At 40.9% G+C, this 18060-nt stretch overlaps 1 protein-coding gene across 1 annotated transcript in view; it reads right to left on the bottom strand.

Moving 5' to 3' along the window:
- map1ab (microtubule-associated protein 1Ab) overlaps window positions 1-17826 on the bottom strand; it is a 51781-nt gene extending 33955 nt beyond the window's left edge. The window contains exon 1 of the mRNA XM_085412844.1: window positions 17801-17826. The gene's annotated coding sequence lies outside the window, so the exon portion shown is untranslated. The remainder of the gene's footprint in view (window positions 1-17800) is intronic.
- Window positions 17827-18060: the final 234 nt, after the last annotated feature.

Genomic DNA, 18060 nt, shown 5'->3' with positions numbered 1-18060 from the left:
AAAAAAGAAAGATCAGAATTAACAATTTTTCAAAGACCAAGATGACATCTTAAGATGCATGATTTTCTCAAACCAACAGATAGAAGATACTGAGTTTATTATCGTGGAAGATGAAAGAAATCAGCAGAAATTAGCATTTAAAAAGAGTCAGTTCATTTTTGACACTTCTGATGAATAAACGTCTTAAATACTTTGTCATGACAGGCCAGGACTTCTTGCAGCTGTAGGCCTGGACATGATTTCTCCCGAGGAAAATAAAGTTAAAAAATCAACGAGTTAATGAGGAAGAACCGATGCTTTGGGCTTCATCTTTATATCCCTGTCAGGACAGCAGAGGTTGACTGAAGCAACATCACAAAGTCATTACCCTGCTTTTAATCTCATTTGCCTAATGTGAGCTTATTCCTTCCCTAGGACCGAGTACTATTGTCTGTACTTATAGATAAAGAGGTGTGAAGTGGGCTGGAAAATTAAAGAAGTCAATACAGACATTGCTTTTCCCTGCTCATTTCAGGACTGTGTCGGCTTTGAGCAGTAAAGCCATGCATCAACACTACAAGGCCAATCGTCTGTTTTTATCTAAAAGCAACGAGTGACTGCTGAGTCAATGTTGCAGTCTGCAATCCACTGAAACAGAGCTGCTATAGCTGTTTAAGTTTTAGTAGGTTTTCATCATTTCTAAAGAGCGCTAACTGAATGACAGAAATGAAAATTATGGGATGAATACTGATGAGAATAATTAGCTTCACACACACAGATTTGTCCTGTTCTTTGAATCTAATAGCTCAAATCAATGTCATATTTCTACACTGCCGCTTACCGTGTTTAAGCTGACTGTGTAGTTATGACTGCCTCATCCACTGTAATTAGCCCTAACCTCAGCTGCTTTGGGTTGTTCTTGTTAATATTTTCAAGGACATCCAGGTATCAAAGCTAAGGTATCAAACCAGCTCCTCGAACTATAGTCATTATCATCAGTTTACAACAGCCACAGAAAGCCACAGTCTTAGTTTCTGATGCTAATCCAGGTTCTGTGATTTAACATCTGAATGTTTAGGATGATAAGCCAGATAAGTGTCTGTCAGTGACTGCTGGGTGTCAGTGTTGGGGATTCACTGTATTTAATTTGGACAAAATCATAGATATTTTCCACAACTTGCACATTAATGTCTTTAGGTCAGTGGATTAGGTTCTGTTATAGTAATTGTTAATCTTCCTGGAGTCACCACTTTAAAAATGACTAAATAGAAAATAACAAATGAAAATATAGACAAAACTGAACTAACAAAAATTAAACACAGCTAATGTCATATAAAACACATAATATAAAATGCAATATTGTGTCCAGGGGCAAAACAGTGTGCTTGAGCATCAGAGCTCAAACTGATGGCTGGACATTCTCCTTCAAGATTTTCTGGTACAGATCAGAATTCATGGTTTCATCAATTGAGACAAGTAGGGATGGGTATCGTTTAGGTTTTATCCGATACCGGTGCCAAATCGGTACTTTTGAAACGGTGCCGGTGCTCAAACGGTGCTCAAACCGGTGCTTAAAGAATGGAGAACACAAAATTGGTCCAAAAACCTCTCATGGTCAGCTGGTTTTTTGTAAAAAGATAACAATGTTAGCCTTTTCTGCAGCTATGGGGCATATATGGTATCACTCTTAGCTGGAAGCAGTGCTTAAACAATGGAAAAAATACAAACTTTGTCCAAAAGCCTCTCATGTTTAGCTGTTTCCCTCTTTTTCTTTGGTCATTTTAGCCTTTTTGGCCAGGGTGAAGGGAGTATCTGCCATCAAACAAGAAGACAGCCGCATGTAGCTATGATGATGTTTGCTAGTTCACCTTACATGCATTAATGTAATAACGTGGTTAGCCTACTCAACGTAAATTACACACGAACAACATTAAGCTACTCACGCAGAGAAGAACGGCTGCTGCTGCCATCAAATACGGCGCATTTCTCGGCTTTTAAAAAAAAACAAAAAACGCTATGCGTCGCCAGGTGTTTCATCGGATTCGAGGTGTTACTTCCTTTGACAGTATCAGCTTAAAGCACTTGTTGCTGCTGAGTTTGCATCTTTTGCTGTGAAGTACAGCCAGACTTTTGACCGCTTCGCCTTGGGCATTTTTAATCTGTAGCTCTGCATAAAAGAACTCACGTACCTGGCCCCGCCTACTATCCTCGGAAACGTAAAATGATTGGCTAGAAGTGTATCACAGCTCAGGAAAAAAAAAGCACCGAAATAAAGCACCGAAATGTGCGCTGCTTTTCGGTCTGGTTACTACCGTTTATGTCAGAACCGGTGCCATCATGGCACCGGACACCGGTACCCATCCCTAGAGACAAGTCATCCAGGTCCTGAAGCAGCAAAGCAGCCGCAGACCATCACACCACTACCACCATGTTTGACGGCTCGTCTGATGTTCTTTTATGAAATGAAAAACTTCCAGAAAGTTTTGCTTTTGTCTTGTCAGTCCACAAAATATTGGATCATGTGCATCATTTTTATGACTTTTGAGACTGTTTATTTTTAGTATTCAGACTATGTTTCATGTATGTGTCCTACACGTGGACTATAAACAGAAACCTAAAATGAACATTTAGCTCTTTGCCAGCAGATTCTTCTCTTGTAGAGAACAAAACTGCAAGAAACAGTACTACAGCACTTAGTAACTGTGGAAACATATTTAAAATGAATGCGGGTGATACTATTTCATATTCTTATATTGTTTGTAGGAGTGGGGTAATGGATACTGAACACAACAGAGTCCACTCAACTTTGACTTGTAATGCAGGAAATCCTTTGCAGCATCTTTTTCGAGTCAGCTGGTTTAATAAGCGGACCGTGTGTGAGCTACCAGATATCCAAATCCCTGCAAACTCTACAGATTTCCCCACAGGGATTCATTAAAGTGTATCTTATCTTTAAAAAAACACTTAAGTCCCACTTGTCACAGCCTAAATATGTGCACAGAAGTGCCAGTATTGGATTGTCTCAAAAGTAATCTTCTACTGAACTCATACCAAGGCCCATTGGTGATGATAAATGGTCTATTATAAAAGTACAAAGCCAGCGCAGTGATGGCTTCAGTAGACTTGGCTTGCTTAAGACTCCAGTCAAACAATAAGCCATGAATGTAGTGAAATGCACCTTTAACACTCTGAAAGTGGTCGAATGCATCACAAATCTGGTTAAAAAAAAGGTTTTGTAACTTCACACGGGAACAATAAATGGCATATGATTACGACAAAATTTTAACTTCAGTTAAAAATATTCACCTGCCTACTGTAACTGTTTTTTCTAAATACCTGCAAATCATTATCACCATATGAGTCACTCCCAAGTCAATAAGGGAGATGAGAACACAAAACATTAGGCCACCAATTGCAAAGTGCTTCACTAACTTTCCCAGTGTTTCTGAAGTGGTGAAGCATTAGCTCACTGTCATTATGTCTGAAACAGTGAAAGGAAGAAATCAGTGGGAAGAACAAGAGGAGACTGAGGTCAAAGAACCATGAAGGAAAGAGACACAGCTCATTGGTGCTTCAGTATGTAAGTATTGCAGCGTTTTGAGTCTAAACGAACTTAGTTTCATACCAGCCTTCCTTTCTGCGCCCTCCTTGAAGGGCCTCTGAGCTGCTTTTGGAAGCCTATCATTCAATCTTTGTTGCTGCAGACTGCCATGGTGATGCCTCGCAGCTCAAACATCCACACACAAACCCAGAGTACCTGCGCCACATGCCTTTATGTGAACACTGGAGTCTGTATACTAAAAGTCTTTTTTTAACTGACATTGCAGATTCACTATCTACAAATACTGTTTTTTATTTAGTAGAATATTGACCATAACACTGGCCTCAAAACAGGCTATACTATTTTATATGCCCAGAATTTCACTTTTTATTCTTGTTACAGAGAAAAGCCTCTGAATGAGGCATTTATAACAATAATTAAATGATGGCTCAAAATAGAAATAATAATAGCAAAGCCCCGAACAATCGCATGCCTAAACAACATACTAAAAATAGCTGTTCAGGGATTAAAGTAAAATGTTTAAATTGTTTACGCAGCAGTGGCACAGCCTGCACAGGCACATGCCAAAACAAACGCTTTAGATTTCAACCTTCAAAGTGAACTGTAGTAATGATGCAGATTATTTAAACCATTTTAATAAGTCTAGCTTGACAAAAGACCTTTAAGGCAGACTTTATAGGACTAACAGAGAGTGAGAAAAACAACCAGGCCAACACGCCGACTGACCACCCTGAAAGTGAGGAGCGGCATGAAAAAGCTGCTGCTAGAAAAGGGCAGTGGGAAGATATTGGCAACGTGTCATCGTCTCTTAGAGTCCAGTCCACAGTGTGCCAACTATGACATCATTGCTACCCCCGGTACTCAGACCATCTAAATGGCCCCAAATAGGTGCTCAAAACAGTAAACGTTCAAACAACATACACACATAAAGAGACACAGACACACACACATGCTGCCAAAAACATCACACCAAAATGTGTCAGTCCATCCTTTTCAGGCCACCACAAACAGTTTCTGTCCAGCAGAGAGGAAGACCCATTCAAACATGTCTGCATTATTTGTCCTAAGTCAGCTTGTGTGGCAGTGTGTATGTTGCAATGCCAAACTCTGGGAATTATAAAATCCAGTTAAATCCAAGCAGCAATCCCAAAGCTGAAGTGATAAAACTGCAGTTCCTACACATGACCACTTGAGGCTGACTCCAAAAGTGAGCCATCATTGACTCCTGTGTTAAAAATGCCAGAATTTAATGCAAAAATGAAAATGTTTGTATCTTGCTACAAAAAGCAGTTCTGATCTGTACAGTGGGCGATTTTTTTTTAGGTTTAATGCACTTTGAGTGATATATACCACAATGGGTGGTATATGTCAAAGTAGCATCCACATGGACGGCAGGACCCAAGGTGTGGCATAAAAATATATGCACATTTACGCACAAGCTCACATGCTTCTGGCTTGTTTTTTAAAAGGACACTGCTTATTTTTCTCGCTCAGGTGTCAGGAGGTGAGGCGCATTGATAATAAACTAGCTGTCAGCAATATATTGACAAGATAAGGCATCTCATTCATCATGGAGATGGCCACAGGACAGGCTCCCTGGGTCGCATACATCCAGGTGAGTGAGAAGGCAGTTTGGAAAAAAAAGTGTGTCAATGCGACCTTACCTCACACAAGGACAGTGTATTTAATCCTCCAAGGTGGGGAAAGACAAAACGAAGGGCACGGGAATGACAAAGCTTCCCTTGTCTGTTTGAGAAGACAGGCCTGAGAGAGAGTAAATGGGAATGGAGAGGTGGGAGAAAAAAGTGTCATTCAGAAGTCACAGGCTGTTAAATTGGCTGCAGATAGACTGCTATTTGTTTGGAGCTCTTTCTGCGGTAGCTCCTCTGTGAGAGGCTTTGGCCCTCAGGGATTTACTCTCAGCTTAAGGTGCTTTTCAAACCACCAGAGCACAGGTTCAAGTTACTGGCTGGTTGCTTGGTAATAACTTGTCGAAAACAACAGCCCTGTGGATAGATGTCTCTGGGTGGAGGATGACTCACATGGTGATCCACTCTAACACACGCAGAAGTTTCTCGAGCTAGAAGTATATACTATGACTCTGTATCTCAGAGCTTTGCCAGGAAAAGCTGATGGAGCTCCAAACTAGATGAGCTTGAAAGAAAACTGGAGCACACAGCTTCTGCTTCCACTGTTATTTATTGCCTCCATTGATTTCAAAGTAATAACGAAAGAAAAAAAGAGGTGTTCCAGTTTCTTTATGGACCCAGAAATTCATGCCTTGAGAGCCTATGAGGAGTAACGCTTGAAGCTCTTTTCTGAACTGTTTTCTATCATATTTCAGGCTTGCTTATAGAACAAAATGACAGAGTATGCCTCAGACGTTAGTGAGAGTGGTCTTTGCCTATGCAGCTATCCTTGGAAATCCCCAGAAACTATTCGTCTTTACTGATATATGTTGAGGTGACAAAACTCGTCACTACAGGGGAGATTGTCAAATGTTGTGTTTATGGGGGGAAAGAGTTAAAAGTCTGGAGAAACTTCAAGATTTAAATTAGAACTGTATCTATTCAGTATATGAAAAATTCAGTCTTCTAGTAAAGACTTAAAGACATCAATTACTCAAGGCCTGTGGACAAATCACCTTCAATTTCAAATGCAACAGAACAGAAAAGTTTGTTTCTGAAGTGAGTATTTTTAATCCTCACCTTTTTTTTCCAGGTTAGCTCAGCTTTCTTATGAAACATAATAAACCAGTCAAGCTATTTCACATTACAACAGGGTTAAGTGAAGGACAGGTTGCCATGGACACCTCATTAGTTATTGTCTCCCTCCTCATTTGCATCTCCTCGTTGCAAAGCACATTCAATCCTGCAATGTTCAGCAACATGAAGGTCCTGAGGTTAAGCTTCGTAATTTCTTACTTGCAGCGTTTCTTGTCCTTGCACAGTCTAATGACTCACTGTGTTCACTTCAAGTGCAGGAGCTTCATAAAAGAGAGGCGGTAAAATGCTGCTCTTTGAACCGCTGCACATTTAGTCCAAATTTAAAGAAACAACCTTGGCCACAAATATATCTCCTAACTAAACTTCTCAGTTTATTAAAAATGAATTTGCCAAGTGTGGTAATCTACTTCACTGCTTCTTCCACCAGCCTGCATTTTGTACACCTACTTAAAACAGCATTTCCTCCAACTCCCAAAAAAGCCCTTCAAAGACGTCCAGGAAAAAGCCGACACATTTGAGCTTAGGGTTAATACTACAGGTGGTAGGCAAAGGCTAAGGCCTGGGTGTGTAGGCACTCAGCATCGTAGGAACCTGAGCTAGAGATGGAGTGCTATTGACTAGAGACAGACCTCGAACTCACTGGAGAGATTATCTCTCTCATCTGGCCTGGAAATGCCTCAGGATCCCTCAGCACACAACAAACCCTACTGTTGTGTGCTACATATGAGAAAGGAAAACTGCAGACAAAATTAAGACCTGATTCTTCTAACTTTGTCAGAGTTCATTTATTAAAACTATAGATATAAAAGATGGACGTAGCCATACTGATATCACTGTTTGGACTGTGCATTTTGAAGGCATAAGGTCATGACTGACCGACACTGTTGATTTTTTGGACATTGATGTGACCATATTTGGATGACAGGGTGGATTGCTATGTTATTTGCTAAGAAATTCTATGGATGCACAGCAGAGACACACATTTCTGCTAATTAGTGCTAAGTAGCAGACTAATAAAATACTAGAATGGTACTCATAAATACTAAAGCCGAAACTATTTGGATGGGCTGGACCCAAAGACAGACATATTCATTTAACATGAATAGTAACTACGACAAAGAGGTCCACTTCTGTGAGGTCTAAGCAGCAAGCAACTACACACCATACCTGCCAATCAAATGTTAATGGACTGGTTCTTATATTGTGCTTTTCTAACATACTGGAGCACTCCCAGTGCTTTATACAGCTTGCCTTATTCACCCATTCATACAAGTACTTTTCTCTATACATAAGTGCTTTCCATCTAACATTCACACACAATCATTCTCCAGTACAGAGAGAGCAGCTTGGGGTTCAGTATCTTGCCCAAGGACACTTTGGTCAGGTATTGAACCACCAACTTTTCAATTAATTAGTGGGTGACCTGCTCTACCTCCTGAGCGACAGCTACCACTAATTTTAAGCACAATCCAAATGTATGACTTATAAAAAATAATAACAATGCGTTATGAAGTCTGCAACTATCCTTAAAGCATTTTATCTTTACAACATTTTAACTATCTACAGAGATTAACTCACTTTGGAGCCGGCCACGAGTGACCACTGCAGGAAATGCAGCTTTCGTATTGACTAAATAGTTGCTTTAAAGTGATTTAATTATGGCTCAGTACAACTTTACTCTTTTAGATGCCCATCTTTTTTTTTTTTCTCAGAGCATGAGATGGAAAAGAGTAGACTGGACAGCACCTTCACTTCACAGCAAGAAGGACCAGTAGGTCCTTGCTATGTTCTTTCTGTTATATGGTTCCTCCCACAGTCCAAAGACACACATGTTAACTTGTACAAATCTCATTTCAAGTTCAGTAAGAAAGATGTTTAATCAAACATCTGTCTACTACCTTTGGTGTTTGGTGGCTAGTCTATGATTTTCATCACTTCCTCTTTCTCATTGCTGACATCATCTGTACCAATCCTCTTTCTGCCCGCCATCTTCAAATCAATTAGCCTCCACTCCACGTACTTTAAATCTCACTGCTCACAAATCGTTCTCCCTTTCAGACTCTTTCGCGCAATCTACCTCCTCCCCATTTCCACCTCTTTTACATTCCTCAGAGCTCCATCTCAGCCTCCATCTTTATCAACACCACCAGCATCTACACTCTTGGGGGTCCTGTCTAATTCCTATCACCACTGGAATTTGTGGTGAAAACCCTGCGCTGTGGCCAATCGCTAAATAGCTTGACTGAATTCTGTTTATCAATAAATCGTGTTAAATCCATCCTAACAATCTCTCCTTATTAAACTGTTAGGGTGGACCTTCTTTTTTTCCCCCCAATGCCACATTTTGCAATGAAGTCTGATGAAGCACAAAGCAAATGTGGCTCATTGCAAACTTATCCTGCAACATCTTCCATCTGCAATGCAGCTACATCAAACTAAAAACACTTTTCAAAAAAAGAAAATAAGCCAGACAACAAGAAGCACAAGAAAATGTCTTGTCTTGTTTAGAGGTGTGCTAAAACTCATGGTAAAAAAAAAAAAAGGTAAAACAATTTATTCAGATTACACGGCTGAGAAACTGGGTGTGTCGGGTGCACTGCAAACGTGGAAGCTCTGTCAGCAGTTCAGAGGGGACAAAGAGATGGAGGATGAGGCAAACAACTGCTGAAGGAGGAATCAATGTTTACTGCTGCTCTGCACCATCAGGAGGCAGGGGGAAGGCAGCAGACACCGTGGCATCACCAATATGGCTACCCTCAGCATGAACTGACTGTGGAGTGACAACTTTCCCTTACCCTGCCCTGTTTTTATCATTCAGGTCATTCCCCGTCAGTCTGTTGTTGTCGTTGTTAGTCAGGCCGTCTTTCTGTCAATTTAGAGCCATCTCCTTCTCTCTCTTTTTCTCTCTCTCTCTCTGTTGTGTCATATATTTATTTCTGTCCTCTTCTCCTTCTCCTATCCTTTTGCTTCATCATTCACACTCTTCGGTCTTTGCAGCGTTTTAATGAACCTTCAAGTGACATAAGATTTTCCTATATCTGTTCCTCTCTATTTCTGCTCCACGACCCCCCAGGGTGCATGGAGAAAAAGATGAAAACACTTGGTTGTTAACCCTCTATGTGCCTGAGCTGCTGGCTAGTGGACTGCATGTTTCAGAATGTGGGATGAGGGTTGCACAGGTCCACAAGTATAAAAAAAAAAATATATATATATATATATATATATATATTTTTTTTTTTTTTTTTTTTTTTTTTTTAAACAACAGATTTTTTTTAACGCTGGTAAAAAGGCAGGTGGAAAGCTTCTGCAAAAAGCTCGTCAAGCAGAACGAAGCAGAGGTAGAAAATGAACAGAGGGACAGAGACAGTGATCTACATTTTCTTCAGAGCAGAAGACATTTTCGTCTCAGCAGGAGACATCATGAAGGGTCTGTCGCACATTGGTCTGAGCTGAGGGTCGAAAGGGTCTCTTTTTAGACAAACATAAGACAAACACAGCGAGAAAAATTTCTGCATAACTGTACATTGTCTCTCTGTTTCTGTGTGTGTCACACACTCCAGCAGCAGAGAGAGCTGGCAAAAAAGCAGCAGAGCAAACAGGGAGGTGCAAAAACACTGCAAAGACTGCTCACTGCTGCATTTTCTGAGCCAGAGCCTCCCTTCTTTTCTCTCCATTGTTGTCGATGAGTCCCGAGACTCTCGCCTCAGTACCCCTTCTCTCCGTGCTCCTCCTTTTGTATTACTGAAACAGCGCAGTGTTTTCACAGGCAGAATAAGATACGGATGGCCATTTGTGCTTGGCTGTCATTCAGGTACTGAGCTCTTCTATTTTGGACATGAATGTCATAAAGAGATAGAACTTGTATTTTTTGCTGTGAAAAACAAAGCAGGCCATGCAGCGGTTTAAACAAGAAGAATTTTGACAGTCTTTTAAACATTAACATGTTCTGGAAATGGAAATTTCATGGCCCCAAAAGTACAGTACTTCATGTTCGTTCTGGCACATTGGTTCAAAAATCAGACACTAAAACTGCCCACTCAAACCAGGAAACAAGGCTTAGGCAGGCCAGACACTCCTTAAGTAGAGTGATTTTTCTAAGTCTCTGAAACTGGAAGATTGGAATATTAATCTTTCTCATTTGGTGTCTTGATGCTCCTGTACATGTAGGTATTCATCTGGATCTCAATCTGTGATTCACATCATTATCAACCCCGTCAAACAATTCCTTGACACCGTGTCCTTGTGCCTTATGGGTGGGGTTGTCGTCCTGAAAGAGACCACTTCTGTCAGGGAGAGTCACTTTGTACTGATTAGCAGTGACTATTTCCCCCAAAGGAGACCATCAAAGTGTCCACCAACAGCATACCATAGCCACCAGATGCGTGCATACCTACTAAACAACCATTCATGAATACAAATCTATGCCCTACTGGTTTAACATCACTCTGCACTAAACAGAATCCAAAGAAAATGCTATATATGCAAATGCTGACAGCCAACATCACCGTCAGCAGTTTAAATTTGTTAACTGGTAATAAAACTTTCACAGACAGCTTCAGTGTAAATTATTAAACACCCTAATTTCATATTTATACAGCCATTCATTGGATCTTTGCTAGCCCTCAGACTTACTCTATTCCAAGCAATGTCCACCCAAATCAAAGCCAAACAATGGCTCTGTCACAACAGGACAAAGAGTCTACAGTCACACTAGCAGCGCTGTAAAGTTGTACTTGGGCACAGTGTTGCTTTCAGCTGTATATTCACACTGGCATACTACTAAGACCATAGTAACAATAACACAGTGTTACAGATATTTTTACTACATCCACAATGTTTGTTTAATGTCTGAGCATGCTAGCATTCGAAAACTGGCACCAAGTGGCTGACAGAAATCTAGTTAATGGACCTGATCATGAAAAGTCCGAAACTCACCAGACGTAATCATGGTCCCTTCAGGAACAAATTCTATACGATGACATGAAAACACAATGTAATTCAATGGTAATTCATCATCAAATTGTAAATGGACTGCTACCAGTAGGGCATGTTTCTACTCTATTTGAGCACTCAAAGCACTTTTCACTAAAAGAATCATTCACCCAATCACACACACATGTTCATTCAAGCACTTTTTCCAGACCTTAGCAACTTGTCTAATATTTGTGCTACACTCACACCTCGGGTCAACTCAGGGTTTAGTAACTTGTCCAAGGATAGTTTGACATGCAGATTGGAATAGTCAGGGATCAAACGGCTCCCTCTATTACCTGAACCACAGCTGCCCCTCTAAAGTCAAATATTCCCAAAGAACAGTTCAACTGTTATCATCATTACTAAGATATTCCAGTGTTTTATCAAAGTCATGGACTCCCACTTCCACGCTACCATCCTTAGAGCTGCTACCGAGGCTACCTTTGGCGTTTGTCCTGTGTAGTTGCCCCACACAACTGGCACTACCGAACCTACTGTTCATAATTGAAATTTAGTTTAGTTGAGGATAAAAGTTTCTATGTAAAAGCTTTAAAGCATCTGTGAGGCCAATGAAAAAATATCCTGACCCTTAAGTTTTTTAAATTAATCTCTGACATGTTGTGTTTCCATATAGCACCTGATTCCTCATGCATGCTTACAGGGAAACTGACACATCTGGTGTGGAGAAAAATAGGCAATGTATTCTATTTACATTTATTTTTAAATGACCTGCTGGAATATAAGCCAAAAATAACTCTAAAAATAGATTTTTGGACACATGCTATAACCAATTTTGTAATGGCAGTGAACCAGCAGCATGGTGATGCCAGTTTTCTGGACTGCCCTTTATGATGTCGACACACTTCATCTAACAATGCAACACAGTCCTGGTATTTCTGAACATACTGTTGAGGATAGTGAATGCTCTTATCTGAACTGAGCAGGTAGGGGCTCAGTGTCTGCAGAAATCATGGAAGCCACCAACAAAGCTGGGACTTTCCTGCTAGACATCTGCCTCTCTAAGAAGTCAGCTGGGCCTGTGGAGAGCAGATAGTAGTAACTGGATGCCTCACTCTGTGAGACAGGAGAGAGGGGAAAACAGAGAAATGTCTGTGCAGGTTTTTTGCAGTAAGTAGAAGTAATAGTAGTGGTTGTAGTAGCCCAATTAGCAGATCAGTGGACTTCGTTACATAACGAAATAAGTGTTTTGTTTTGGGGTTTTTCTAAGAAACAACAGGTCCTTTCTACAACCCAAGAGGATTGTTCAAAGTCCAGTTAGTAAAAGAACAAAAAAAACAGGTTCAAGCTGATTTCAGCTGCACTTACATAATCTGGTTGGTCACTAATTGGAAAGCTATCTAATGTTCCCAACTGAGCATTTACCCAGTGACATAAGACGGCTAATACTTTAATAAGATGGCCTAATGAAGTGTGTCAACGATCACAGTGGTCGCCATCTCGGGCTCTGCCAAGTGGTCCTGCGAGAGTCACGGGGGCTTCGGGGGGCTTCATAATGGCCAGCAGTTAAGCCTTTTAGAGACATTAAATGGGATCAAGGTGGGTGGGTGGGTGCCACATATGAGTGAAGCTCATGTGTGGCACACACATGTATGTGTGGGTGTATGATTTTAATCAATAACATTTATATAAATGAGGTGTTTGGTCTGTCATACGATCTGCCCCAACCCCCACCCCACCCCCCACACGCATTTCCCTCCCCTCTGTGTTAAGCTGGCCAGCAGCTAATCCGTGAGCAAGCACAGCTCATTGTCTCCATCACAATCCCAAATCCTCACAGTTTAACAAGCAAACACCTTCTCTTTCGGCTGCGAGTTAGTGATTTGAAAACATACAGTGAGGTAAGTTGTGTATAATAAGTGAAGTAAGCATAACTGCATTTTAATAAACAAAGATAAACTCGCATTCACAGCTTTGGTCACTTGAGAATCACCAGTTAACCTAACATGGGGGTCTGTGGACTGCAGGAGAAAGCCAGAGTACCCAGAGAGAAGCCACACAGGTGCAGGGAGAACATGCAAACTCCAAATCCAAAGGCCACAGCCAGCCAGTGGATTTCACCCCAAGCGTTCTTACTATGAGGGAACAATACTAACCACTGCATTGACCTTGTGTAGCAACACAAGACTTAATCCCTTTACTTACAATAAATTCAGATAAAACTCTTAAGTCTATTTTTTATGCATGACTCTCAAGCATTCTCAAGCTCCAGCAAACTATGAGAAACTGAGAGAATTTCTGCTTTTCTTCAGCAACCTGAATATCTTTGGAGTTTTTGTCAGAGAAATCAAGCTTGTTGTGATGGACACTATCCCCCCAAAAAACAGAACAAACAAATAATTGATTCTTTAACATAATAAATAGCAAAATAATGGTTTTGGTCCCGGTGCGTAATTGAGCAACATCCATGTTTTTCCTGGGCTATCGATGTCATTGCAAAGACCACTGAAGGTTAAAAAGACTACTTCCTACTTCCTACTTGTTGGTTGCAAATTTGCTTCTGTGATGGCTCAATATAAATAATGGGGAATCACAAAACATGCAATTTTGATCAAACAACTCTGAACAGCAAGATTATAGTTTTGTCATACTTAGTTTTTGACCCCTTTGCTCAGAAATAGCAGCAACTTCTTAAGTGTGTTGAGAAAGCCACACACATGAATAATTATGTGTCCGTGCGTCCTATCAGCAGCTCAGGTGAAGCAGTTGAGAAATGATTCACTTTATCAGACGAAGCTGATGAAACGCACCAACTGCTGACTCATTAATTTTTCTTTCCCAACACAGATTAATATCATGCAGTCTGCTCCTCTAACCTGGCGTAGCTCCAACATATTAAACCAGAAGACCAGATTCAGAGCTCTGAATATCGACTTTTTCTTTTACAATTAAAGATTCAAACAACCGACCAGCATCTAAGACATCATTTCATTTGACAGCTCATCTAATGATTTGTTTTTCCTTCACAGGTCATCACAGTTTTTAGAGTTCATGTAGAAGCTCTGAAATTATGTAGAGGCATGTGAAGACTGAATCACGTGAAGCAAATGTCACAAAAAGTGATTCAGCACTCTCACCACCGCTACTTACAGTTGATTCACTGGTAGCCAAAGTAGCCAGGACTGTATGCTATTCCTGAACTTCACTGATCAGTGACTGAGAGAAGCTCTGAGGATTTAAACCATGCAGCTTTAAGCATATTTTTCATTGTCACCATTGTATAAGAACATGGATAGAACCAGCAGGAATGTTACTTTAATGTACATTTAACCAGGTACTTTCAGCTACTGAAATACAGGTTTACTGTTCTGTATTTTATTGAACTATTTCTATATTATGCTACTTTCTGATACTAAACAAAGAAAAAATGTAGAACCAGTGGGAAAAACTAGCTAATATTCAGTAGCTTGTAGAACTACATATAGGATCAATAACTTTTTTTGGCCCACTCTTCTTCACTCTTCTTTTGCCAAGCTGTCAGGCAGGTGGTCCCACATTTTACTCTGGTAAACAGAGGAATGCATGATCTGCTCAATGATTGGAGATCATGATCTGTGTCTGCAAAACAAGCCGCCACCATGCTTTTACCATAACCGTAATTACAATTGCATCACTAACTGATAAATATAACCCATTCTTATTCATCATAATTAGTGTCTTTACTGTACTCTAACTTTTGCTCTATGAAGATAATTAATTAGGATTAGAAATTTGACTTAAGTGAAAAGTAAAAAGAAAATTTCCACTTTGCAAAAGAATTACTCAGCATAGAATGACGTTTAAACTCTTGTGGAGCACCACTTGAACACAGGGCTGTGCATAAACCTGAAAACCATGCCCAAAGTTTTGTAGATCATTTTCTACACAGATTTTACTCCTGATGAAAAGTTCTGACTTGCTGTTAGAACGTCCTTCCTCTTGCCCCCGCTGATGCGACCTTATTTAAAATCATGCATTATAAATCTCTCTCTTACTCCTCGGCACTACCTAGTCTGTGGATTTTTGTATACTTGGAAAGTTAATCCATGTGCCTCCACTAGAAAGCACTTTGGTTCAACTCCAGCTGTGCTCTCTGCCAAGGAGTGTTATGTGATTGGTTCAGTCTGTCTGTTTGTTTTGTCTTTTAGCAGAATTACTCAAAAAGCTATGGATGGATTTGCATTAAACTTTTTCCAGAGATGGGACTTGTTCCAACTTAGAAGTGATTAATTTTTGGAGTTGATCAGTATGAGCATTTTGATTCAGGAATTCCTTCCCACTGTAAGATGGACATAATTATATTTTTTGCATATTAAAGTAAGTAAAATCAGAGACATTTATTTGATGTTCCACAGAAAATACCACAAACTAATTAGGATGCAGATATCCGGGTGGATCCAGGGATTCAATTTAAGCACGGCATGAAGAGAACTTGGAGCTGCTCTGTTTAAATGTGGTATACATTTATAAAAGTGGCTTTACTTAACTTGACCTGGTAACAGCTGATTGGTTTGGCAGTCACGGCTAAAAGTTTAGAGTAGCCTGGCGATCAAAGCAGTGCGACGGATTCCCAGAAAATTGCAGATTCCTAATTCTGCTTAAGAGAGCATCAAGGTGTCTCAGTGTAAGTTTTGACACAAACTTTGACACACACACACACACACTACTGCAGGACAGTACTCATCAGCTAATTACAGCTGTACGTCTAGCTACTCCGAGATAGCAGCTAGTTAACGTCAAGCAGAATATTAAGATATCATCTTCCTATGACTTCATAAGTAATGCAAAAATAAAATATAAAGTAATGCTGCGTTTTACAAAGTCACTAGCTGATGGGCAGCTTGACCAACAAAAATCAAAGCTGCACATCAGAGGAAATGTTTCATGATATATGATTAGAGAATCTGATGGGTCGATTTTACCCGAAAATGAAAGTTGGGATTATTACACTGCAAAGTAATTACAGACACAGCCATGCATGCAGACAATCACAGTTCAGATCGCAGAGCTAAAATCATCCTGCATGCAGACAGACACTCATTTAGATCAGTAACAAACACACACACACACACACACACACACACACACACACACACACACACACACACACACACACACACACACACACACAAAGAGCCTGGGTCGAACCACCTTTGCTGAGTCACTGGAAACATTCAGTACCAAACCTGGTACAGGAAACTGGAGCAGACTATTACATGATGATAACTTAATAGCACAGGATGAAAACTGACTAATGGGGAAAAATAGGAGCTTTTCCATCTGTCATCGTCACAGACAGCCCACAACACACTCGCAGACACACACTCGCAGACACCATAGAGGAGGATGGCTTCAGAGCAACGGCAGTGGCAAAATGCTCGGCATGAATGAATCATCAGAAACACAGTTATCTACCCTAGAGTACAAATGACTGGTTGGTTGTTTTGCCACCGCAACATATAACCCTTACACACACACACACACACACACACACGCACACACACACACACACACACACACGCACACACACACACACACACACACACACAGTCTCAATCTCCTTCTTTTGTGCTCTCAAGTTTGGTTTTACATGGTCATTTGTCTCGTTCTGGACAAACACGCAGACAACATCAGTCTTCCCAGCATGCCAAATGGAAACCATAGCAATGTCTCAACTAACACAATACAGACTCTTTGTTATGTTTTGATTTTTTTTCCACCCCTCTGGGGGAGGGGGGAGGGAGCAATGGGTTCATCTGCATCACCTGCATGTAAGGTGTCTTTCAGATTTACGCACTTTAACTGGCAGTGACAACACAGGAGAGAGTCATTTCAGGGAATCAAACCTGTGTCCCTGCATATACAGGGCAGCTGCCACATCCACCACATCATCCTTTAAACTCTTACGTTTTGCCTACCGTTCTTTTGATTAGTATTTCACAAAGAAAAGGAGGTCGCTGTGTTGGCTTTTAATGATCTTGTGCCAAACAGACGGTGTATTTTTACGAACAGGTTAAAGGCTCGGCTCTCCTAAACACCTGCATTAATCCCGTCACTTGGCTAAGGAAAGGACTTGCTTAAATCCCCGACTGAACCTTGCGTGCTTCTTCTTATGTCAAGGTAGATTTAAGAGGACCGGCTAGTTAACGAGTTTATGTGCTGTCTCATGCCCTAATTTCTTCCAGACATTTCTCTTTCCCCTGTTACGCACCACCAAAGGTAAAAAAAAAAAAAAAAAAAAAAAAAGCACTGCGCATAAAAGTAAATATCTGGCTACCGGGTGATGTATGCTGGATCGGTATTATGCAACAAAACCAGACGAAACGAAAAACCAGCTCATAAGCAGTGGTTTGAGAAGAAACGTCACGTCTGTGCGGAGAAGAGGAAAAAAATCTTAGCTGAGGACGGAGGGGGGGAAAAAACAAGCAACATATGCAGCAGTCGCTCCACAGCATCCCACTCAAGCAATCTGTCGCTGTAATCAACTCCGAGAAGAAGAAAACAAGGCAGAAAAACACACAGCATACATCGTTTTTTGGTTTTTCACAAACACTTTACGTACCGTTATGGGTGACGAGCCACTTTAGCGGAGTGTTGTGCGTCTAGAAACCGGAGAGGAGCGTCGGCGGTGCTTGCGTGTGTGTGTTTGTGTGCGTCAGGCGGACACAGGAGGACAGAGGAGGAGATTTGGCACATTTGGAGAGGAACGCAGCCTGGTGGCGGAGCGCAGAGCACCGGGATGCGGCAACATCCGTCTGCAGACGACAGACCAGCGGCGTGCACTCCTACCAGGGAGGGGCGCACCAGGCACACACACACACA

The sequence above is a fragment of the Rhamphochromis longiceps genome, linkage group LG7 (genome assembly GCF_057381845.1).
Source record: "Rhamphochromis longiceps isolate RC_006_pf linkage group LG7, R_longiceps_female_GT1.1, whole genome shotgun sequence".
In the NCBI taxonomy this organism is placed as follows: Eukaryota; Metazoa; Chordata; class Actinopteri; order Cichliformes; family Cichlidae; genus Rhamphochromis; species Rhamphochromis longiceps.
The sequence above is the reverse complement of the archived record's forward strand: the minus strand, read 5'-3'. Positions and strand labels throughout refer to the sequence as shown.